Below are 16,903 nucleotides of genomic sequence, written 5' to 3'. Positions count from 1 at the left end.
GAAATAGGTGCACGGTTTAAGTTTGAAAAGATGCATCTGAGGTAGCAAAGTGGTAGGCAGGAGTTGATGATGATTTGGGCTTGTTTTGCAACCACAGGCTGGGCACCTGGCAGTCTTTAAGGCCATCTATCCAACAACTTAAGCTTTAAGAAATTGGGTCATGCAACATGACAATGATCTCAAGCAGAGCAGCACATGTACAAAAAATGGCTTAAAAAGAAAAGAATGAAGGTGTTGTAGTGGGCCGTGCCTCACAAGGCCTCAACCCACATGAAATGCTGTGGTGGAACCATAAGAGAGCTGTGCATAAATAAATTCCCACAAAGAACCTCAATGAACTGTGAAGCAGAGAGGGTCAACAATGTGAGAGACTGTTAAAGCCTTACAGAAAAGCATTACTTTAAGTTATTGCTGCTAAAGGTAGTTCTACAAGCTATGGATGTATTCATGGGTGTACTTAGTTTTTTACACATGGCTGTGTGTTTGGTGTTCATCACAGCGTTTTGTGTTGTTCATTTGACGTTGTATTTACCTAATTTATGGACCTTCTAAGGACCACATGTTTTTTTTCCATCTTGATGTTTGAAACTAGATTTGTGTGTGTGTTTACTATGGAATCTATGCTGCACTCTTTGTTTATTATTACAACAGATTTTATGTAATAATTGTATCTATTTACAGTAACTGTTTGTTCATTATAAGACAGTGTAAAGCCCTAAATTTCATGTGTGAATATTACAGTCCCACTCACCATTACTGGCACCCCTTCATTTTTTGCATAACCTGTAGAATATCTTCACAAATAAATGGAAATGTACCAAAGTTATATCTTCAGACTTTTTTCATTGGGGATCCAAAGTAATACAACAAAAAACATTGTTTTTCAGCTTACATGTTGTAATTTTAAAGAAGAAACAGAATAAACAGCATGTGCAGCAATAAAGACACCCCTTATTAATATTTGGTTACATACCCTTTGGCAGTGATGACAGCCTCCTATTGTTTCCTGTAGCCATCTATAAGCTTCTTGCACTTCTCAGCTGGTATTTTCTCACACTCTTCCTTTGCCATTTGTTCAATCTCTTGAATGTTTGCAGGGTTCTTTTTCCCAATGGCAGATTTCAGCTCACCCCTGATTTTCGATGGGATTGAGGTAAGAGCTTATTGCTGGCCATTTTAAAATAGTCCAGTATTTCCTCTTTAAGCATTCCTGTGTGCTTTTGGATGTGTGCTTTGGGTCATTGTTTTGCTGAAGGACCCATGATCTTTAACTCAAACCAAGTTTTCTTACACTAGGTAGAACATTTCGCTCTAAAATCTCTTGATAATGCTCTGATTTCATGATTCCTGTGATACAGGAAAAACAACCCCACAGCATTATAGATCCTCCACCATGCTTAACTGTTGGTAGGTGTTCTTATAAGTGTCATTGTAAAGCCTTCTGTACAAAAGAATGTTGCTTTGCATTTCCAAAAAGCTCTATTTTTGTTTCATCTGTCCACAGAACATTTTCCTAGGAGGATTGTGGTTTGTCAAGGGACTCTTTGGCAAAGGTCACTCGTTCCTCTTTATGTATTTTTTTCAGCAATGGTTTCTTCCTTGGCCTTCGGCCATAAAGCTATGCTTGGTTTAGTGTGCTGTGTATGGTACTTGATTTGTACTTGGTTGAAACCATGACCCTAGACTGTTCCAGGTTGGCCTTCGGGCCATTGGATGTATGGCGTGGTGTTTTTTCCACCATTCGCACCAACCTTCGAAAACTTCAATTTCCTCTTTCCTCCACGTCCAGGGAGGTTCTTGACGGTTCAATGCTTGGCAAACCTCTTAATAACATTGCACACCACTGAAACTGGGATACCATGGTTTTTGGAGATGGCCTTATACCCTTTGGAAGTCTTGTGTTTGCTAATAATAGCACTTCTGATGCCCCCAGACAGCTCCTTTGTCTTCACCATTGTGACACAGGAACAGGGTCTAACGTGTGGCTTTTTAAAACACTGAAGTCATCATTCATTGGCTAATTCATGTCACATGGGCACCGAATCATTTTATTTTATTCAATTATTTTTGATTTACCACACGCGAGTCAAAATGTGTTTCCATAGTAATTTAATGGTAAGGGTGCCAATACCAGTGTCCCAGCAAGCTTTAGGTTTTTCTATTTTTTCCTCCAATTGTTTTTTTGTTTTAAATCGTTGTTTATCATTTGCTCTTTTGTGTTAAACACGAGTGCTCTATATGCTTGTACGGGACACACAACCTGCAACTGTAAAAAATAAACATGTGTAAGTGTGTGTGTGTGTGTGTTTGTGCATGCAGCATTAACTGGACTGTTGTTGTGTTTCATCTCTGTTTCTCCTGCTGGTGGCAGTAAGAAACTGATGTTTATCTCCTTAACCTTTTCTTTCTCTCTCTCTCACACACACACACACACACACACACACACACAGAGAGAGAGAGAGAGAGAGAGAGAGAGAGAGAGAGATAAGCGCCATAAGATAATACACATGAATGATAACCAGCACAAAGAATACCACAGAAGCGGAACTGAGTGCCCCACATTCTCACAGCAAGTGGAGGTTTTCCTCTGTTTCACACAGTGGAGGAAACTTGTGCTAGAAGAGGATGTGCCATCAGAAGCCAGAACTTTAGAATGCTGAGCCTCAAAGATGAAGATTAATGAACACATGGTTATCATCTTCACTCTTTTTCTCCCAATTACAGGTGAGCCAGTTTTTTTTTATACAACATATGTATGGTGACTTTACAGGAGCACGTTTTTAACTTTGAATGGAAGTCAATGGAAAATAAAAGTTTATTACAAGTCATTTAGAGCAGTTCTATTGGTCTGATTATCTAGAAGAATTATTTACAAATTAAACAGAGCAGAGCAGCTACAGACAAAACACACACACACACACACACACACACACACAGATTTACTTATTTAATTATGTCAATGTATTTGGTGACCATATTTTGTGCTGTTGACTCAAGCTATTGTCGCTGTGACATATAAAAAAAAAACATGTATCTCCATTTTTCTCGTTTTTACTTTTTGACATAATGTGAATCTGGCAGTTGTTCTTAACATTGTGTCAAAATTTCATGATGAATGGACTAATAGACCTGGAATAAAATCATTCACATCAACTTCAGCTGAAAGCTAAGAAGGTTTTTTCTTCTCCTGTAAAGTTGCCGTTTTGGAGATACTAGGGTTTTTTTTACAGTATTTTTAGATGACAGTGCATCAGTGTGTCGTGTTCGTGACTGTGGCTGCATTACAACATTCAGAGACATTTATTCTGTGCCTAAAAATAAATGAGCTGCCTCATGTGCTCAGAATTTAAGACCTCAAAAAACCTACAGTCTAATGCTAAGACTTGGGCCAATGCCTTTTTACTGTAATTAATAATTAGCTTTAGTGGCTACTCAAACTCATAAAGGTTTATACTGTATATACATGTATGCTGTATGTCCAAATGTTTGTGGACACCCCTTCTAATGAACACATACACACACACAGCTTTTCTAGTCCCTGTAGAGAAGTACTGCCAATAGACTAGGACTCTGTGGAGCAGATAAACATGAACCTATTGGCACCATGCTGCCTAATGCCAGGTGTGGGCTAGATGGGTATAAAGCCCCCCAGCATTGAGCAGTGGAGCAGTGGAAGAACTGTGTTCTCTGGAATGATGGTGGTGCTCCATCCAGTACTTTTGGGATGAGTTGGGGAATTGGGGATGAGTTGGGGTGGTGATCATCCAACATCTTGACCTTACTAACTCTATTGTCATTGCAATCACATTCTCACAGCAATGTTCCTCCAATGTCTAGTAGGAAGCCTTCTTCCCTGGACAGTAGAGACAGTTACTCCAACAAAAGCAGGATACTCTTTTTAAATACTTTTGATTTAAGAGGAAACAATGAATGAGCAGGTGTCCCAATATTTTGCCCACACACTTTATATATGTTTCTTAGTTCTATTAGACTTAACTGTAGTGACACAATCTCCAGTGCACATCCTTTTACTTACAGTTTGTTTGTGTACAGTCTGTTTTAGTCTATGTTATTGGATTTAATTCTATTATTGGATGAACATTCTTTCCATACCTGGTATTTGTGAATAAGGAATCTGAAACACAATAATTTCAGCAACTCTTCACCCTAAACCCTGTGTTTTACAACAGAGAATAAATAGTTTCATCATTGTAGCCTATGCAAAAGTATGGACACTCTAAGCTTTGCCAAGGCTCACATTGTCTTGACAAGTCTCGTACCTTGATGGGCAAACCAGACATTAGGTATGTCACCATGTGTAGGTAGAAACATCCAGGTGAAGCAAATGTCCAAGCTTAATAAGTTCTCTGACTCGTCAAACCTTGTACTTACACTTGGAAACCATGGGCTCCTCTAAACAACTGATAGTGAAAGTAACTAATGCCCACATGGCAGAGGAAGGTTATAAGAAGATGAGCCAATTTTTTAAATCTTGCGGTTGGAGAGGAATTTTAATATGTGGAATGTATGTTGTTTGTAGAGATCAAGATAAGATTAAGATGAGATTAAAACTGCTTGCATGCTGGTGCAAGGAGTCTCACTGATCTTCCTGCTAATGTACAGACATATCACTAGGGTATACACTAGGGTGTATCCTTACAGCCTGGCCCAACAACAGCTTATGAGGGCTTGGCAAAGGTTAAATGTGTGCTCAGTGTTTATTCATTTCATCTGGTTGTCCTTTCTTGGAGTACTTTTGGTAGGTGCTGACCACTGCATATACACCCCACAATACTTGCTGGATGTTTTGGACATGTTCTGACCCAGTAGTCTGACCAATCCATCACAGTTCTTGTCAAAGTGGCTCAGATTATTTTGCTTGCCCAGTCTAACATCAACATCATCTTCAAGAACTGACTGTTCACTTGCTGCCTAATATATCCACCCCTTGACAGATGCCACTGTAGATGAATATAATCAATGTTTTTCAGTTTACCTACTAATGTTATGGCTGTTCAGTGTATACTGGACCCAGATGTTTACATTTCTACCACCATGTCATGCAAGTATGCAAAAGGATTCACCACAAGTCCAAACACGACATAAAAACATGGTGCGATGCTTTTATTTCTACTGAGAGTGGCATGTCATATCCTACCCCACTCAGATTGATGTATAGATGAGTGAACTTGGCAGATTATTGACCACCTGGTAATACCTTGGAAAATTGACAAATCCAAAATCCCCAAATGACTGCCAAAAACCTGCATGGAAGTTTAGATTTCCAAGTCCAAGCGGGTGGTGCACCGTTTCTCTTTTGTTTCTTTGGAAGATATAGGGAAAAAAAGCCTTAACCTTCATTGCAACCCTGTCAGAAAACTCAACATCAGCTACTAACCATCTAAAGAAACCAGAAACCAGTTTTGAAAAGTGCTGTGGGCTGATAAAGTCAGAATAGGCATCCTTGGCTACTTTTCACAAAGTTATGCTTGGAGTAAAAAGAAGAAAAAAAAACACCTTACCAACTGTGAAACATGATTTTGGGTTGTGTTGCTGCCAGTGGCATTGGTTATATTCCATATGTCTAAAGAAGAAGAATACATTTCATAAAATACCATCAAATCCAATCAAATCAAATCCAAATGCAAATATCAAACCATCTGTTAACCTCCTAAAAGCCTATGGTCTGCCAGCAGGCCACAAGTGTTATTACAAACTTCTCTTACCAAAGAATAGTAGTCCTTGTAGTCCCTGTAGTTAAAATCAAATCAAATCAAATTTTATTTGTCACATACATAGTCATACACAGTATAACTTGCAGTGAAATGCTTTTATGACAGTCTGCCCACATCAAGCTATACAATAAAAATCTACATTTAAACTTAACTAAACCTTAACTTAATGAAGTAAAGTGCAAAAATGCAAAAGAAAAATAAAATGAAAAAAACAAATAGAATAAGTTACATTTAAGTTAAAGAATAAAATATAAAAATATGAAAATATAGAAATATAAGCAAAAAAAAAATACAAATATACAAATATATATACACAGATGAAATAGTGCGTGTCTGTGTGTGTGTGTTTGTGTATATATATATATATATATATATGTATACATATGTACATATGTAGTTACTTAGTAATACACCTTAGTGTGTAAAAAGCCTTGTGGTATTAACGGGTTAAAAAGCTGACGCTGAAGGAAGGATGGTTTCTACAAAAGAAAAATTATTAATTCAAAATATACCTAAGTAGAAAATAAAATAGGATAGAACCTACACATTTTCACCCTCAAATCTACAGTGGGAAAAAAAGTATTTAGTCAGTCACCAATTGTGCAAGTTCTCCCACTTAAAAAGATGAGAGAGGCTGTAATTGACATCATAGGTAGAGCTCAACTATGAGAGACAAAATGAGAAAAAAATTTCTAAAAATCACATTGTCTAATTTTTAAAGAATTTATTTGCAAATAATGGTGAAAAATAAGTATTTGGTCAATAACAAAAGTTCATCTCAATACTTTGTTATATATCCTTTGTTGGCAATGACAGAGGTCAAACGTTTTCTGTAAGTCTTCACAAGGTTGGCACACATCATTGCTGGTATGTTGGCCCATTCCTCCATGCAGATCTCCTCTAGAGCAGTGATGTTTTGGGGCTGTCGACGGGCAACACGGACTTTCAACTCCCTCCAAAGGTTTTCTATGGGGTTGAGATCTGGAGACTGGCTAGGCCACTCCAGGACCTTGAAATGCTTCTTACGAAACCACTCCTTTGTTGCCCTGGCAGTGTGCTTGGGATCATCGTCATGCTGAAAGACCCAGCCACGTTTCATCTTCAGTGCCCTTGCTGATGGAAGGAGGTTTGCACTCAAAATCTCACAATACATGGCCCCATTCATTCTTTCATGTACACGGACCAGTCGTCCTAGTCCCTTTGCAGAGAAACAGCCCCAAAGCATGATGTTGCCACCCCCATGCTTTACAGTTGGTATGGTGTTCTTTGGATGCAACTCAGCATTCACTCTCCTCCAAACACAACGAGTTGTTTTTGTACCAAACAGTTCTACTTTGGTTTAATTTGACCATAAGACACTCTCCCAATACTCTTCCAGAACATCCAAATGCTCTCTAGTAAACTTCAGACGCGGCCGGATATGTACTGGCTTAAGCAGGGGAACACGTCTGGCACTGCCCAGTCCCTGGCGGCGTAGTGTGTTACTGACGGTAGCCTTTGTAACGTTGGTCCCAGCTTTCTGCAGGTCATTCACTAGGTCCCCTCGTGTGGTTCTGGGATTTTTGCTCACCGTTCTTGTGATCATTTTGACCCCACGGGCTGAGATCTTGCGTGGAGCCCCTGATGGAGGGAGATTAGCAGTGGTCTTGTAGGTCTCCCATTTTCTGATTATTGCTCCCACAGTAGATTTCTTCACACCAAGCTGCTTGCCTATTGCAGATTCAGTCTTCCCAGCCTGGTGCAGGTCTACAGTTTTGTTTCTGGTGTCCTTCGACAGCTCTTTGGTCTTCACCATAGTGGAGCTTGGAGTGTGACTGTTTGAGGTTGTGGGCAGGTGTCTTTTATACTGTTAAGTTCAAACAGGTTCCATTAATACAGGTAATGAGTGGAGGACAGAGAAGCCTCTTAAAGAAGAAGTTACAGGTCTGTGACAGCCAGACATCTTGCTTGTTTGTAGGTGACCAAATACTTATTTTCCACCATTATTTGCAAATAAATTCTTTAAAAATCAGACAATGTGATTTTCAGAATGTATTTTCTCATTTTGTCTCTCATAGTTGAGGTCTACTTATGATGTCAATTACAGGCCTCTCTCATCTTTTTAAGTGCTTGCACAATTGGTGACTGACTAAATACTTTTTTCCCCACTGTACATCTAAAACAATGTAGATTTGAGCGTAGATCAAATCTACTGTCATAATTAACATCAGTTTCATGGGCCCTAAAATAGAACCCTGTGGGACTCAAGTTATACCACAAGTTATGCCAAATCTAACAGTTAAGAAGTAATTCACGTCAATTAGAATTAATAACTGCATAATAAACCAAGGGTTCAAGGGGTTAATTACTATCAGTATCTTGTTTTTCCTTGTAGGTTACCTCCCTTTTTAGTTTTCATCTTTTGTAGTTTGTTCTACTGGATATTATAGTGGCCACTTTCATTACTCAAGATTAACCTCTTGTAGATGGTACCTATTACATTAGGATCAGACCAAATAAAAACCTTAATGTCTGGAGCTGGAAATATGACAACAATTAACTTTTCCCAGATGTAGGTAATTAGACTGAATAAAGAAAATAGTCTGATTCTTAAACGAATTCATAATACTGAGTGGAACAACTGTTTTTGTTTCAGCGCATGAAGAACAGAAGTAGAAAATGTAGATAATGCATGAGTCAATAGGAAGAATCACACTCACTCTGTGAAGTCTGATTGGAGGTCCTTAGGAGGATGTGGTTAAGGCCAAAGGATGTTTATAAATATGATTGAGGGGGCAGAGATGACAGAGTGTTAAGTACACACATAGCTATCTCAAATGATCTAATCAAATTTATTTGGAGCTCTGAGTGGTTCAGCAAGGCCTTCAAGTCGTTCAGCAGGGCCTCAGAGTGGCTCAGCAGTGTAATGCGCTTCCACTGTAGGGTTGTGAGTTTTAATGCAAGGCAGTTCTGCAGCCACAGAAGTTCAAAAAGATGCAGTGGCTGGCTTTGCATGTATTTAGGAGTACCTACCCTTCTAGTGTCAGGAGCAGTGCTAGTTCTAGGAGTTACAAATGGGTGGGTAGTAACTTTACAAGAATTTAGTAATACCACAGACGATCAGCAAGAAATAAACATACTGACCCAAGCTATGCGGCACTGCCATCAGCGGCCGGAGTCCAAGAGAGCACAATTAGCATTACTTGTTAGCTGGTGTAGGGGAGCTGGGGACCCAGTGTTTTCCTCTGAGCGTGTTGGCTGCCTGGCAGTGCCGCAGCCACAGCAGTTCAAAAAGATGCAGTGGTTGGCTTTGCATGTTTTGGAGAAGTCCTTGCCATCCTAGTGTCTATACTAGCTATACTAATTCTAGAGGGAGTTACAAACGGGTGGGTAGTAGCAAGTCAAAGGCAACAGTTCTCAGAGCTGGAGGAAGAAACCTTAGAAGAAACCAAGACTCACAAGGGGGACCCATCCACTTCTGGTCAGAACTATTTATAAATTATTGAAGTTACCAAACCATCACATACGACTGTTCTTCTGCTCAGGTGTGCAACATAATTATAATATAACTAATATAATCACATAAATTTCACATAAAGTGCACATAAATTTCAGCGTAGTCTGTAGTCCATCTTTTGTCATGTTCATGCTTAATTGGTTCAGTTTCTGAACACAGGACCTTCTGACCAGATATTGTTTGGATGGTGGACCAACTAAAGTAGAAATGTTAAAGCACGGTGGTTCTCAAACCAGGCCTCAGCGTCAGACAAGAAAAAGTGTGAACATTCTAGGTTATCCACATTGTTAAAGTAGCAAGATCTTTGAGGAACTTTAGTTTTTTTCAGTTTGAAACTGTGAAAAAACCTCTCAATGTGCCATACAGAACCTTCAAGAAACCTTCCTCTTCTAAAAATCTTTTCTTCAACTACTCTCTAGTGGTGGTTGGTGTGATGCAACAGATAAAACCACTAGCTGCCATGAACTATTACACCATGTGAGAGATCAGGGTTCAATTCCCACTCTTGGTGAGCTCCACCAATACTTGTACAATACAAATCTTTGGGCAAGACTCCTAACACTCCATCAAGTTTTAAGTTTCAGGATTATTTGTCGTTTGCACAACATGTCAGGACATTTATGCATTGAAATACTTTGTGGTGAGGCTCAGGTTGATACTCTACAGGAGGACAAAACTATATACATACTAAACATATTAAAATAAAGTTATATAAAAACAAACAAAATATACACAAAATATAGAATATATAAAGACAGGAGGGATCTGTAGAAATTCTTTGATATGTACTTTTATGAGACAGGTATAGTCTGCATTGGCCCATCTCTGCAATACAAGTAACTTTATAAGTCGCTCTGGATAAGAGCGTCAGCTAAATGCTACAAATGTAATGTAAATGTCTCTACACGTTCAAACTGATGAGCCTCCAGATGTTTAAACCAATGAGTACAGGTCCTGAAAATGATATGGGTTGGGTTTATGGGTAGTCTGAGCTTCTTTTTAGTTTGAAAAAACAAGCAAACACCAAAATATAGCCGTATTAATGTCCAGTGGTCTATTGTGTCTGCTGTTCTTTGTGAAACTCATTGTTTTACCTTTGAATTTCTCCTTAAAGGTGCAACAGTTCACACTTCCATTTCTGTGGTGCCGGGAAAAACCTTTGTGTTTCATCTGCCAGATGTGCTACATGGATCCAACGTCACCTCAGTTGAATGGAAGCAGGAAAACAAACTGCTGGCTATTATTGAACTTAATCATAAAACTGAAATATTTTCCCAGAGGAATAGAACTGAATTCATAAACAACGGCTCAATCTGCATCAAGGATTTCCAGCCTGAAGACTTTGGGAATTACAGTTTGAAGATCATTTTCCAAGATGGTACAATAAAAACACACATTATCTCTTTGACTCCACCCTCAGGCAAGTTGTTCTGTCTCACCATTTGTTGACGTTTAGATGAAATCAGAACTGATCTCCTAAAACACAGGATGCCTGGACTCTTCTCTGTCGCATGTTACAGTTTCTTTACGGTTGACCATGTGGGCCAGGCTGACGAGGTCATGACTAGTGGTGGTGTTTGGCACCAGCACGGGGAACAGCCCATCCTCAAGCCTGGAGGATTTTTATTTCCCTGCACTCTTAAAAAGAAAGGTGCTTCAAACGGTTCTTTGAGTGATGCCATAGAAGAAGAATTGTTGGTTCCATTGAGAACCAGCTTTGTAACAGAAATATGTAATTTTAAAGAACCTTAAAATTGATTAAGCACTTTCAAATCGAGTTATGGTTCTTCATACTTACACACCTTGTTCTTTATGGAAACCCAAAGTGGTTGTTGTATAACATTGCTCAAAAAATCTAATCAAATCAAATTTCATTTTATAATCAGTAAGAGGACAAAAAATAAACAAGACATAAAAACGTAAAACCCCCGGTGAGCAAGCCAAAGGCAACAGTGGCAAGGTCAAACTCCCTCAGAGCCAGAGGAAGAAACCTTGGGAGGAACCAAGACTCACAACTGGGGGCATCAGAACCATTTAAAGCACCTTTATTTTTAAGAGTTTGAGACAAATATCAGATCATTGCCCCTTGTATTTCCAGTTTTGCTGTTTTCTTGTGACTATGTGCTTTTGGACAGTTGTTTACATTGTCACAGAATTTCACAATGAATAGCCTAAAATCTCTACAAATACTGTATGTCCAAATATTTGGAGCTATAAATGAATATATTTCGCTATTTTAAGTTGTATCCATTGCTGACACAGATGTACAAATCCTAATGGCCATAATACCCTTCCCACATGTCGTACGATCAAATACCATGATTTAACGTAAGAGAAAGCAACATCGTGGCAAGTCATCCGCTTTAGATTTAGCTATGAAACTGGTGGTACAATTCGGCTGCTGAGCAAACCTGTTGTGATTGTCTATCACAAACATTTGCAAACGAGATAAAACATCACAGAGTAAATTAAGTGAATGTTACCCACCTATCCAGCAGGAACAGAGCAACATCCTCATGTTGTGTTTACCGGTGTTTTTACCTTCACCTGATCTAAGCACTAACTAATTAATCAGTTCTTCTTGGATTTTGTTTGTCAGATCTTTTCCTTTAGGCTGTTTGTTGGACATCTTTCCTTGATATATGTTGCTCAGCATGTAGCTAGCAAGTGAAAGCTACACAGTCTGAAACTGGTTAAAGTAAGCTTGTATCATACCAGACACCATGCTCTCATTAACGAGATTCCTTTCTTACAGAAGAAAAAGAGCAGCCCTGGAGTCCTATCTCCACAAATGCACCAGGTAACTTTTCCTCATATACTTTCCACTTCTCCTACCTCTGTCTTTTACTCTCGGACAACTTCATGACCTCTACCTACCTTAGAGGTCCACCATATATGTATACTAGGTAGAGGCTGTTTTCGTGGCTGTGTGTGGTGTTGGTTTGAGTGAATCATGCAGGGCAAAGATGCTAAGAGTTAGGGGTGGTCCACCGGTAAAAAACATCCAGCCAAGACTGGTTCTGTGGTCAGAAACTGGCTGGCTGTGAGGTAGACTTTTAACCCTACATCCTTCTATTCTCAAACCACAACTCTGGGGAGTATGGAGAATTTAGTATAGATAAAAGTGTCAAAGTTGGGTATACTCAAATATCCAAGATATATACTTTTATAGGGAGGAGCTACTCACGTCTTATAGTATACTATACCTTATAGTATTAGCGTGTAGTACTGTACCTTCCACTATACTATACCTTATCATATTAGAATATAGTACTGTATCTTATAGTATACTATACCTTATAATATTAGAATATAGTACTGTATCTTATAGTATACTATACCTTATAATATTAGAATATAGTACTGTATCTTATAGTATACTATACCTTATAGTATTAGAATGTAGTACTGTACCTTATAGTATACTATATCATATAGTATTAGAATGTAGTACTGTACCTTATAGTATACTATACCTTATAGTATTAGGATGTAGTACTGTACCTTATAGTATACTATATCATATAGTATTAGAATGTAGTACTGTACCTTATAGTATACTATACCTTATAGCATTAGGATGTAGTACTGTACCTTATAGTATACTATACCTTATAGTATTAGTATGTAAGTCATTCTTAATAAAAGAGCTTCTGCTAAATACCTTAAATGTTAAATGTAATTTAAATTAGGATGCAGCCTCTACCTTTAGATCAGCAGGGTGGTGCTATAAGAGGTTTCTAATAAAGTGGCCAGTCAGTGTATCTATCATTTACTGATTATAAAATCTAGATTAGGAATTAAATGACTCTCTTGTACCTAGGTTTCATACAGCGGTTGCAGGTTATCTCTCTGTTCTGTTCCCTCCAGTTTCTCAACCTGACATCATTGCCCATATTGCACTGCCAGTAGGGCTGGGGCTCCTTGCTTTGGTTCTGCTTGGTGGAGTAATAACACTCATTCTCAAGTGCAGAAAGAAATGCAGAACCTCAGGTTAGTCGAATTCTAGTTCTTGTGCACACACTGAACTATGAGTCATTGCACGGCTGAGCATACAGTCATTACTCAGTGACGTTTTGGTAATGCTTCATAGTACTATGGTTTATACTGTTCCCCACATACAGTATACAGCCATGTGGAACAAACTGTAAAAGTGACAACGCTTGACTGTTGTTTTTTACATGTTTAAACATCTGGACATTTGAGCTTCCTGAAAATAAATGTAATCTATTAGAGCTTAGATCCAGTTTGGATTAAAACATCCAGCCCAACCCTGTTTGAGTCCACCCCGATCCGCCCCATAAACTGTCACAATGAGCCCAAGCCTAATTTAAACCAGACATTTTTTTTAGTAAATAGTTAAAAGTGATGTTTTAAACTACAATTCTGAGTTTTTAAATGACTGAAATCTGTTCAGAATGATATCAATGGACAGAGCACTCCAGGTCAAGTTTCAAAACATGTGCTTTAAACTTTTTTTTACAATCACAGTGTGATTTTTTACTTTTTTTATTTTTTTTTATTTTTTTAATTTTTTGCTATATTGTGATTATCATGCCATAGCTTTATATATAAAAACAAAAATAGCATTTAAATGTCACAGATCATTTTCTGACCCGGCCCGAGTTCATCGAGGGGTTGGGCTTGGGCTCAGGCTCGGGGCTCAGGCAATTACCCAACCCACTTGTTAGTACTAATCGCATCACAAGGCCAATTGTGCTCTCTCAAGCTCCAGTTGCTGATGGCCCAAGAAATCCTGCTATTACCTAAAATTAGGTATCAGGTACAGTGTGCCAGCTTATGTTCATTATTTATAATAATCATGTATCATTTGTAATATATATGCACAATAATTATTTATTACATTGAATAAAAGATTTTACATACGTTAAAAAAAGTAAATTTAGTCAGTCACCAATTGTGCAAGTTCTCCCACTTAAAAAGATGAGAGAGGCCTGTAATTGACATCATAGGTAGACCTCACCTATAGCCCGAGTTCAATTACAGGCCTCTCTCATTTTTTAGGTGGGAGAACTTGCACAATTGGTGTCTGACTAAATACTTTTTTTCCCCACTGTATGTGTTTACTTATATTTCCTCCATCTCTCTGTATTGATGTAAACGAAGATCAAATGTCCAGATGTTTCATTATTTAACAAAAAGACAAAGTTATTAATGGGACGTTCTAATTTTTCATTTCACTGTAATTAGAAATGCTTTAAAATATATCAGATTGACAGTTATTTCTTTTTCCAGAAGAATCTATTTACAACAACATAGAGTACCTGAGAAAACAAAGACCAAAGACATCAAGGACACAATCGAAAGAGCTGAAGCAGATGAAATAGTCCACCTGTCCTGAACTCAAATATGAACATTGACTATATATATCTCTTACATCTATGCACTGCACTGACCAAAAAATGCTCATTTGAATTGACATGATTTATAAGTGGCTTCATATAAATAAAATGTAATCTATGGATGCAATCTTTTACGAACCTACTCATGTTGATGTGCCACTTTTTCCATTTCCATTTGTAAATGCCCGTTTTGCAGCATGCCATAACCATGCACTGAAACCAGACACTGTGGTTGTATAGTCCTTTTTTAGGGCCTGCTCTTTGTTGTGCAGTTGCCAGGAAATGGTTGTTTATGCATGTGTGGTGGGCTTTCGCAGATCACGTTGTTTTAGTATTTCCGCACTGTGCTGCACTGACTGATATAGTGCACTCACCTTTAACGTCTGTGCTAATCCTAACTCCAAACTTAACTCAAACCTTAAAGGTCTCCAATCATGGAAAACATAGCAACACCATAGCAACCACATGGAATACCATAACAAACACATTGAAAAGCACTGGCAACTGGCAACCGATGGCAACTGCTTAAGCAGAGCATCCACTTTTCTTTTGATTTTTGTAAATATTTCCATGTGACTGTTTTTTTGGTTTTAATGTTTATTTGATGTAAAAGTATAAATATAGGAACTTAAACCCACGCTATATCACAGCCTCTATCATGGAAAAATGAATTTCCCAAGCATTATTAAAAATATGTTCAACATAATTTGTAAATACTGGTCAAGTTTGAAATCATGCCGTTCACTCCATACAGTCCATATATGGCAATGCTTTGAAATCATTGTTTCTTTGATGTCACAAGAACCCACTTTTGAACATATCTCAAGCCTATTCAGCCTACTACAGTTTAGCCCCGCCCACTGATGCCGCAGTTCTCAGCAGTCTTTCAGCGCTGGGTGCTTCTTTTATGTAATATCAGTCTGAAATGAACTAAACTGTCTGTTTAATTCTAAAAAATAAAGAGGTTGAATAAGAAAACGGTTGTATGGAAATGAATGATGGTTTTGGAACGAGCCATTTAAACATTGTAAAATAATACAATACAATAACATGTAGGATATGAGCCCTTTAAAGGATAAAGATAATCAGCTATTTTGTGGATAATCTAAGCATCTGCAGTGTAATGCCACATTCTGTTTTAATACAAATACAAACAGCCTGTCACTCATAAACTACAGCTCACACTACCGGATATGTGTCCACAACTCTAGATAGGCACCGAGATAACAAGCGTGTTCTAAGTCAGTAGGTTTTGAGCTCAACATTGGCATCGAGTCTGACTGGCTGACCATTTCCTCTGAACACTTTCTCGCTAACCTATTCTCAGAAGTTGGCTTGTAGACTTGAATACTGGAATACTGGAGGTATAGTAGTAAGTATGTGACTGTTGTTGGGGTAAAATTGTTTCCACCCTGTTATTTTGCCCTTGATTGTAGCATGCACTACTATGCAATTTCGCAGAGGGCTGGCTCTGATTAGGTGGTTTACTAATTACAGGAGCCGCATAGCATAGCTTAGCCTAGCTTAGCCCAGCTTTGCAGCGTAACAGCGTAAATTTTGTAACAAATAGCAAAAAAATAAAAAGTTTCATTTTGTTACCAGATAGAATTACTGTCCTTCGATGTCCTTTCTGTGTCCTCTGTCCCCTGACTTCCTCTGGTCAGCCTAACGCTAGCATTTAGACTATTAGGTTTTGTGCCAAACTCCAAAATATTTATGAGGTTTTATGAGCACGATTTTGAAACCTCATTCAGAGAGTGGACTGGAAATTTCTGTCTGGTGGCCACAGAGTATAAGGACTTTGGTTGCATGTATGTATGTTGGGTGTATGTAATGGGTGGCTATAAAATGAGTCAAGACTGTGATGTAACAGTTTTAAGGGTTTTGAAATTGGCTTGTTTCACAGCTCTGTTTTGGTTCTGCTGGATGTTCTTTTTAATGAAGAAACAACAGTGTTTGAGGTTCACGGTCTGTCACTTCCCTGTACAGAAGTCCAAGGATGTGAAATTGGATAGGGACAATAGGGGCATGTCCCTACCAATATCCTCACTGTTCATATGGCATGTATTGGTATTATTTTATTAGGTGATAGAAAAAAGGGGATGAGTGTGTTTGTCACCATATTTATAAATGAACATTAAATTGTGGTCAGAAGTCTGTCAGTCAAGCAAAAAGCCAGAGCTTTATTGTCCCCAAAAAATAAAAACATTTAATCTACACCATTGCTGACCTCTTATTGTTCAACAACATCAGGATAAATACAGTTTTCTATTCTAGGGCACCTTTAAGACTTATTTCTGTTTACATCT

At 38.3% G+C, this 16,903-nt stretch overlaps 1 long non-coding RNA gene across 1 annotated transcript; it reads left to right on the top strand.

Moving 5' to 3' along the window:
* Nucleotides 1-2,697: 2,697 nt before the first annotated feature.
* On the top strand, nucleotides 2,698-14,945 carry LOC140560535 (uncharacterized). Its single transcript, XR_011979974.1, has 5 exons — nucleotides 2,698-2,724; nucleotides 10,346-10,651; nucleotides 11,987-12,031; nucleotides 13,102-13,224; nucleotides 14,488-14,945. It is a non-coding gene; the product is annotated as an uncharacterized lncRNA (long non-coding RNA).
* Nucleotides 14,946-16,903: the final 1,958 nt, after the last annotated feature.

Source organism: Salminus brasiliensis, chromosome 8 (genome assembly GCF_030463535.1).
Source record: "Salminus brasiliensis chromosome 8, fSalBra1.hap2, whole genome shotgun sequence".
Taxonomy (NCBI): Eukaryota; Metazoa; Chordata; class Actinopteri; order Characiformes; family Bryconidae; genus Salminus; species Salminus brasiliensis.
The sequence above is the reverse complement of the archived record's forward strand: the minus strand, read 5'-3'. Positions and strand labels throughout refer to the sequence as shown.